Genomic DNA, 7,500 nt, shown 5'->3' with positions numbered 1-7,500 from the left:
CAGAAGTGATATCTGGCCCGTTTATACATTAGATCAGAAGTGATATCTGGCCCATTTATACATTAGATCAGAAGTGATATCTGGGCCATTTATACATTAGATCAGAAGTGGTATCTGGGCCGTTTATACATTAGATCAGAAGTGATATCTGGGCCATTTATACATTAGATCAGAAGTGGTATCTGGGCCATTTATACATTAGATCAGAAGTGATATCTGGCCCGTTTATACATTAGATCAGAAGTGATATCTGGGCCATTTATACATTAGATCAGAAGTGATATCTGGCCCGTTTATACATTAGATCAGAAGTGGTATCTGGCCCGTTTATACATTAGATCAGAAGTGATATCTGGGCCGTTTATACATTAGATCAGAAGTGGTATCTGGCCCGTTTATACATTAGATCAGAAGTGATATCTGGGCCGTTTATACATTAGATCAGAAGTGATATCTGGGCCGTTTATACATTAGATCAGAAGTGGTAACCGGGCCGTTTATACATTAGATCAGAAGTGATATCTGGGCCGTTTATACATTAGATCAGAAGTGGTAACCGGGCCATTTATACATTAGATCAGAAGTGGTAACCGGGCCGTTTATACATTAGATCAGAAGTGATATCTGGCCCGTTTATACATTAGATCAGAAGTGGTAACCGGGCCATTTATACATTAGATCAGAAGTGATATCTGGCCCGTTTATACATTAGATCAGAAGTGATATCTGGGCCATTTATACATTAGATCAGAAGTGATATCTGGCCCGTTTATACATTAGATCAGAAGTGGTAACCGGGCCGTTTATACATAGATCAGAAGTGGTAACCGGACCATTTATACATTAGATCAGAAGTGATATCTGGGCCATTTATACATTAGATCAGAAGTGGTAACCGGCCCGTTTATACATTAGATCAGAAGTGGTAACTGGGCCATTTATACATTAGATCAGAAGTGATATCTGGCCCGTTTATACATTAGATCAGAAGTGATATCTGGGCCGTTTATACATTAGATCAGAAGTGGTAACCGGGCCATTTATACATTAGATCAGAAGTGGTAACCGGGCCATTTATACATTAGATCAGAAGTGGTAACCGGGCCATTTATACATTAGATCAGAAGTGATAACTGGCCCATTTATACATTAGATCAGAAGTGGTAACTGGCCCATTTATACATTAGATCAGAAGTGATATCTGGCCCGTTTATACATTAGATCAGAAGTGATATCTGGCCCATTTATACATTAGATCAGAAGTGATATCTGGGCCATTTATACATTAGATCAGAAGTGATATCTGGGCCATTTATACATTAGATCAGAAGTGATATCTGGGCCATTTATACATTAGATCAGAAGTGGTAACCGGGCCATTTATACATTAGATCAGAAGTGATATCTGGCCCGTTTATACATTAGATCAGAAGTGGTAACCGGGCCGTTTATACATTAGATCAGAAGTGATAACTGGGCCGTTTATACATTAGATCAGAAGTGGTAACCGGGCCATTTATACATTAGATCAGAAGTGATATCTGGGCCATTTATACATTAGATCAGAAGTGATATCTGGGCCGTTTATACATTAGATCAGAAGTGATATCTGGCCCATTTATACTTTAGATCAGAAGTGATATCTGGGCCATTTATACATTAGATCAGAAGTGATATCTGGGCCATTTATACATTAGATCAGAAGTGATATCTGGCCCATTTATACTTTAGATCAGAAGTGATATCTGGGCCATTTATACATTAGATCAGAAGTGGTATCTGGCCCGTTTATACATTAGATCAGAAGTGGTAACCGGGCCATTTATACATTAGATCAGAAGTGATATCTGGGCCGTTTATACATTAGATCAGAAGTGATATCTGGCCCGTTTATACATTAGATCAGAAGTGGTAACCGGGCCGTTTATACATTAGATCAGAAGTGGTAACCGACCATTTATACATTAGATCAGAAGTGATATCTGGCCCGTTTATACATTAGATCAGAAGTGGTAACCGGGCCGTTTATACATTAGATCAGAAGTGGTAACCGGACCGTTTATACATTAGATCAGAAGTGATATCTGGGCCGTTTATACATTAGATCAGAAGTGGTATCTGGGCCGTTTATACATTAGATCAGAAGTGATATCTGGCCCGTTTATACATTAGATCAGAAGTGGTAACCGGGCCATTTATACATTAGATCAGAAGTGGTAACCGGGCCATTTATACATTAGATCAGAAGTGGTAACCGGGCCATTTATACATTAGATCAGAAGTGGTAACCGGGCCATTTATACATTAGATCAGAAGTGGTAACCGGGCCATTTATACATTAGATCAGAAGTGGTAACTGGCCCATTTATACATTAGATCAGAAGTGATATCTGGCCCGTTTATACATTAGATCAGAAGTGGTAACCGGGCCGTTTATACATTAGATCAGAAGTGGTATCTGGGCCATTTATACATTAGATCAGAAGTGATATCTGGGCCATTTATACATTAGATCAGAAGTGGTATCTGGGCCGTTTATACATTAGATCAGAAGTGATATCTGGGCCATTTATACATTAGATCAGAAGTGGTATCTGGGCCATTTATACATTAGATCAGAAGTGATATCTGGCCCGTTTATACATTAGATCAGAAGTGATATCTGGGCCATTTATACATTAGATCAGAAGTGATATCTGGGCCGTTTATACATTAGATCAGAAGTGATATCTGGGCCGTTTATACATTAGATCAGAAGTGATATCTGGGCCGTTTATACATTAGATCAGAAGTGGTATCTGGCCCGTTTATACATTAGATCAGAAGTGGTATCTGGCCCGTTTATACATTAGATCAGAAGTGGTATCTGGGCCGTTTATACATTAGATCAGAAGTGGTAACCGGGCCGTTTATACATTAGATCAGAAGTGATATCTGGCCCGTTTATACATTAGATCAGAAGTGGTAACCGGGCCATTTATACATTAGATCAGAAGTGGTAACCGGGCCGTTTATACATTAGATCAGAAGTGATATCTGGTCCCTTTATACATTAGATCAGAAGTGGTAACCGGGCCATTTATACATTAGATCAGAAGTGATATCTGGCCCGTTTATACATTAGATCAGAAGTGATATCTGGGCCGTTTATACATTAGATCAGAAGTGATATCTGGCCCGTTTATACATTAGATCAGAAGTGGTAACCGGGCCGTTTATACATTAGATCAGAAGTGGTAACCGGACCATTTATACATTAGATCAGAAGTGATATCTGGGCCATTTATACATTAGATCAGAAGTGGTAACCGGGCCGTTTATACATTAGATCAGAAGTGGTATCTGGGCCATTTATACATTAGATCAGAAGTGATATCTGGCCCGTTTATACATTAGATCAGAAGTGATATCTGGGGCCGTTTATACATTAGATCAGAAGTGGTAACTGGGCCATTTATACATTAGATCAGAAGTGGTAACCGGGCCATTTATACATTAGATCAGAAGTGGTAACCGGGCCATTTATACATTAGATCAGAAGTGATATCTGGCCCGTTTATACATTAGATCAGAAGTGGTAACCGGGCCATTTATACATTAGATCAGAAGTGATATCTGGGCCGTTTATACATTAGATCAGAAGTGATATCTGGGCCATTTATACATTAGATCAGAAGTGATATCTGGCCCGTTTATACATTAGATCAGAAGTGATATCTGGCCCATTTATACATTAGATCAGAAGTGATATCTGGGCCATTTATACATTAGATCAGAAGTGGTAACCGGGCCATTTATACATTAGATCAGAAGTGATATCTGGGCCATTTATACATTAGATCAGAAGTGGTAACCGGGCCATTTATACATTAGATCAGAAGTGGTAACTGGCCCATTTATACATTAGATCAGAAGTGATATCTGGCCCGTTTATACATTAGATCAGAAGTGATATCTGGCCCGTTTATACATTAGATCAGAAGTGATATCTGGCCCATTTATACATTAGATCAGAAGTGATATCTGGGCCATTTATACATTAGATCAGAAGTGGTAACCGGGCCATTTATACATTAGATCAGAAGTGGTAACCGGGCCATTTATACATTAGATCAGAAGTGATATCTGGTCCATTTATACATTAGATCAGAAGTGATATCTGGCCCGTTTATACATTAGATCAGAAGTGATATCTGGCCCGTTTATACATTAGATCAGAAGTGATATCTGGGCCGTTTATACATTAGATCAGAAGTGATATCTGGCCCGTTTATACATTAGATCAGAAGTGATATCTGGCCCGTTTATACATTAGATCAGAAGTGATATCTGGCCCGTTTATACATTAGATCAGAAGTGGTATCTGGCCCGTTTATACATTAGATCAGAAGTGATATCTGGCCCGTTTATACATTAGATCAGAAGTGGTATCTGGGCCGTTTATACATTAGATCAGAAGTGGTAACTGGGCCGTTATACATTAGATCAGAAGTGGTATCTGGGCCGTTTATACATTAGATCAGAAGTGGTAACCGGGCCGTTTGTACATTAGATCAGAAGTGGTATCTGGGCCGTTTATACATTAGATCAGAAGTGATATCTGGGCCGTTTATACATTAGATCAGAAGTGGTATCTGGCCCGTTTATACATTAGATCAGAAGTGGTATCTGGCCCGTTTATACATTAGATCAGAAGTGGTATCTGGCCCATTTATACATTAGATCAGAAGTGATATCTGGGCCGTTTATACATTAGATCAGAAGTGGTATCTGGTCCATTTATATATTAGATCAGAAGTGGTAACCGGGCCGTTTATACATTAGATCAGAAGTGGTAACCGGCCCGTTTATACATTAGATCAGAAGTGGTAACTGGGCCATTTATACATTAGATCAGAAGTGGTAACCGGGCCGTTTATACATTAGATCAGAAGTGATATCTGGGCCGTTTATACATTAGATCAGAAGTGGTAACCGGGCCATTTATACATTAGATCAGAAGTGGTAAATCTGGGCCATTTATACATTAGATCAGAAGTGATATCTGGGCCATTTATACATTAGATCCCAGAAGTGGTAACTGGGCCATTTATACATTAGACAGAAGTGGTAACCGGGCCGTTTATACATTAGATCAGAAGAGTATTGACAGTGTTGACAGAAACAGTGTTTGGTTGTGTTCTACTTCATGGCTGTCCCAAATGGCCCTCTATTCTCTATATAGGGAATCCAAATGGCCCTCTATTCTCTATAGAGGGAATCCAGAATGGCCCTCTATTCTCTATAGAGGGAATCCGAATGGCCTCCTTAGAGGGAATCCGAATGGCCCTCTATTCTCTATAGGGAATCCAAATGGCCCTCTATTCTCTATAGAGGGATCCAAATGGCCCTCTATTCTCTATAGAGGGAATCCAAATGGCCCTCTATTCTCTATAGAGGGAATCCAAATGGCCCTCTATTCTCTATAGAGGGACCCCAAATGGTCCTCTATTCTCTATAGAGGGAATCAAATGGCCTCTATTCTCTATAGAGGGAATCCAAATTCTATTCTCTAGAGGGAATCCAAAAATGGCCCTCTATTCTCTATGTAGGGAATCCAAATGGCCCTCTATTCTCTATGTAGGAATCCAAATGGCCCTCTATTCTCTATAGAGGAATCCAAATGGCCCTCTATTCTCTATAGAATCCAAATGGAATTCTCTATGGGGAATCCAAATGGCCCTCTATTCTCTATAGAGGGGAATCCAAATGGCCCCTCTATTCTCTATAGAGGGGAATCCCTCTATTCTCTATAGAGGGATGGCCCTCTATTCTCTATAGAGGGAATACAAATGGCCCTCTATTCTCTATAGAGGGAATCCAAATGGCCCTCTATTCTCTATAGAGGGACTCCAAATGGCCCTCTATTCTCTATAGAGGGACTCCAAATGCCATTCTCTATAGAGGGAATCCAAATAGCCCTCTATTCTCTATAGGAATCCAAATGGAGGAATCCAAATCCCTCTATTCTCTATAGAGGAATCCAAATCCCTCTATTCTCTATATAGGGAATCCAAATGGCCCTCCTATTCTCTATAGAGGGAATCCAAATAGCCCTCTATTCTCTATGGCAAAATCCCTCTATTCTCTATAGAGGGAATCCAAATATTACTCTATTCTCTAAGGGGAATCCAAATGGCCCTCTATTCTCTATAGAGGGAATCCAAATGGCCCTCTATTCTCTATATAGAATCCAGATGGCCCTCTATTCTCTATAGAGGGAATCCAAATGGCCCTCTATTCTCTATAGAGGGAATCCAAATGGCCCTCTATTCTATATAGGGAATCCAAATGGCTCCCTCTATTCAAATGGCCCTCTATTCTCTATAGAGGGATTCTCTATTCAAATGGCCCTCTATTCTCTATAGAGGGAATCAAAATTCTTCTATGGAATCCAAATGGCCCTCTATTCTCTATAGAGGGAATCAAATGGCCCTCTATTCTCTATAGAGGGAATCCAAATGGCCCTCTATTCTCTATATAGGAATAGAGGGACTCCAAATGAGGGACTCATAGACCCTCTATTCTCTATAGGGGGAATCCAAATGGCCCTCTATTCTCTATAGAGGGAATCCAAATGGCCCTCTATTCTCTATAGGAATCCAAATGGCCCTCTATTCTCTATAGAGGGAATCCAAATGGCCTCTCTATTCTATATATAGGGAATCCAAATGGCCCTCTATTCTCTATAGAGGGAATCCAAATGGCCCTCTATTCTCTATTCAAAAGAATATAGAGGGAATCCAAATGGGTCCAAATTCCCTCTATTCTCTATAGAGGGAATCCAAATGGCCCTCTATTCTCTATAGAATCAAATGGCCCTCTATTCTCTATAGAGGGAATCCAAATGGCCCTCTATTCTCTATAGAGGGAATCCAAATGGCCCTCTATTCTCTATAGGGAATCCAAATGGCCCTCTATTCTCTATAAGAGAATCAAATAACCTCTATTCTCTATGAGGAATCCAATGGCCCTCTATTCTCTATGAGGAATCCAAATGGCCCTCTATTCTCTATAGAGGGAATCCAAATGGCCCTCTATTCTCTATAGTAGGGAATCCAAAGTGGCCCTCTATTCTCTATAGTAGGGAATCCAAACTCCTAAAGGGTTAGGGGTTAGGGGTTAGGGACCGACTCCTAAAGGGTTAGGGGTTAGAGACCGACTCCTAAAGGTTAGGGGTTAGGGGTTAGGGACCGACTCCTAAAGGGTTAGGGGTTAGGGACCGACTCCTAAGGAGTTAGGGGTTAGGGACTGACTCCTAAAGGGTTAGGGGTTAGGGACTGACTCCTAAAGGGTTGGGGACTGACTCTAAAGGGTTAGGGGTTAGGGACTGACTCTAAAGGGAATTGTAGACTACCAAAGGAAAGGGTATATTTTTATTTTCATAATTGTTGATCATTTTCTTATGTATTATTTTTTTTTACAAATTATATTTCAATAAAGAGCATCGTCTGTTCACTT

The 7,500-nt window shown here is 40.1% G+C and overlaps 1 long non-coding RNA gene across 1 annotated transcript; it reads left to right on the top strand.

Moving 5' to 3' along the window:
* The first annotated feature begins 7,047 nt into the window (after positions 1–7,047).
* LOC127922940 (uncharacterized) lies at positions 7,048–7,494 on the top strand. Its single transcript, XR_008112898.1, has 3 exons — positions 7,048–7,088; positions 7,124–7,182; positions 7,382–7,494. It is a non-coding gene; the product is annotated as an uncharacterized LOC127922940 (long non-coding RNA).
* The last annotated feature ends 6 nt before the right edge of the window (positions 7,495–7,500 follow it).

The sequence above is a fragment of the Oncorhynchus keta genome, unplaced genomic scaffold, assembly GCF_023373465.1.
Source record: "Oncorhynchus keta strain PuntledgeMale-10-30-2019 unplaced genomic scaffold, Oket_V2 Un_contig_27750_pilon_pilon, whole genome shotgun sequence".
Taxonomy (NCBI): domain Eukaryota; kingdom Metazoa; phylum Chordata; class Actinopteri; order Salmoniformes; family Salmonidae; genus Oncorhynchus; species Oncorhynchus keta.
Note: the sequence above shows the minus strand (reverse complement) of the source record. Positions and strands in the feature narration are given on the sequence as shown.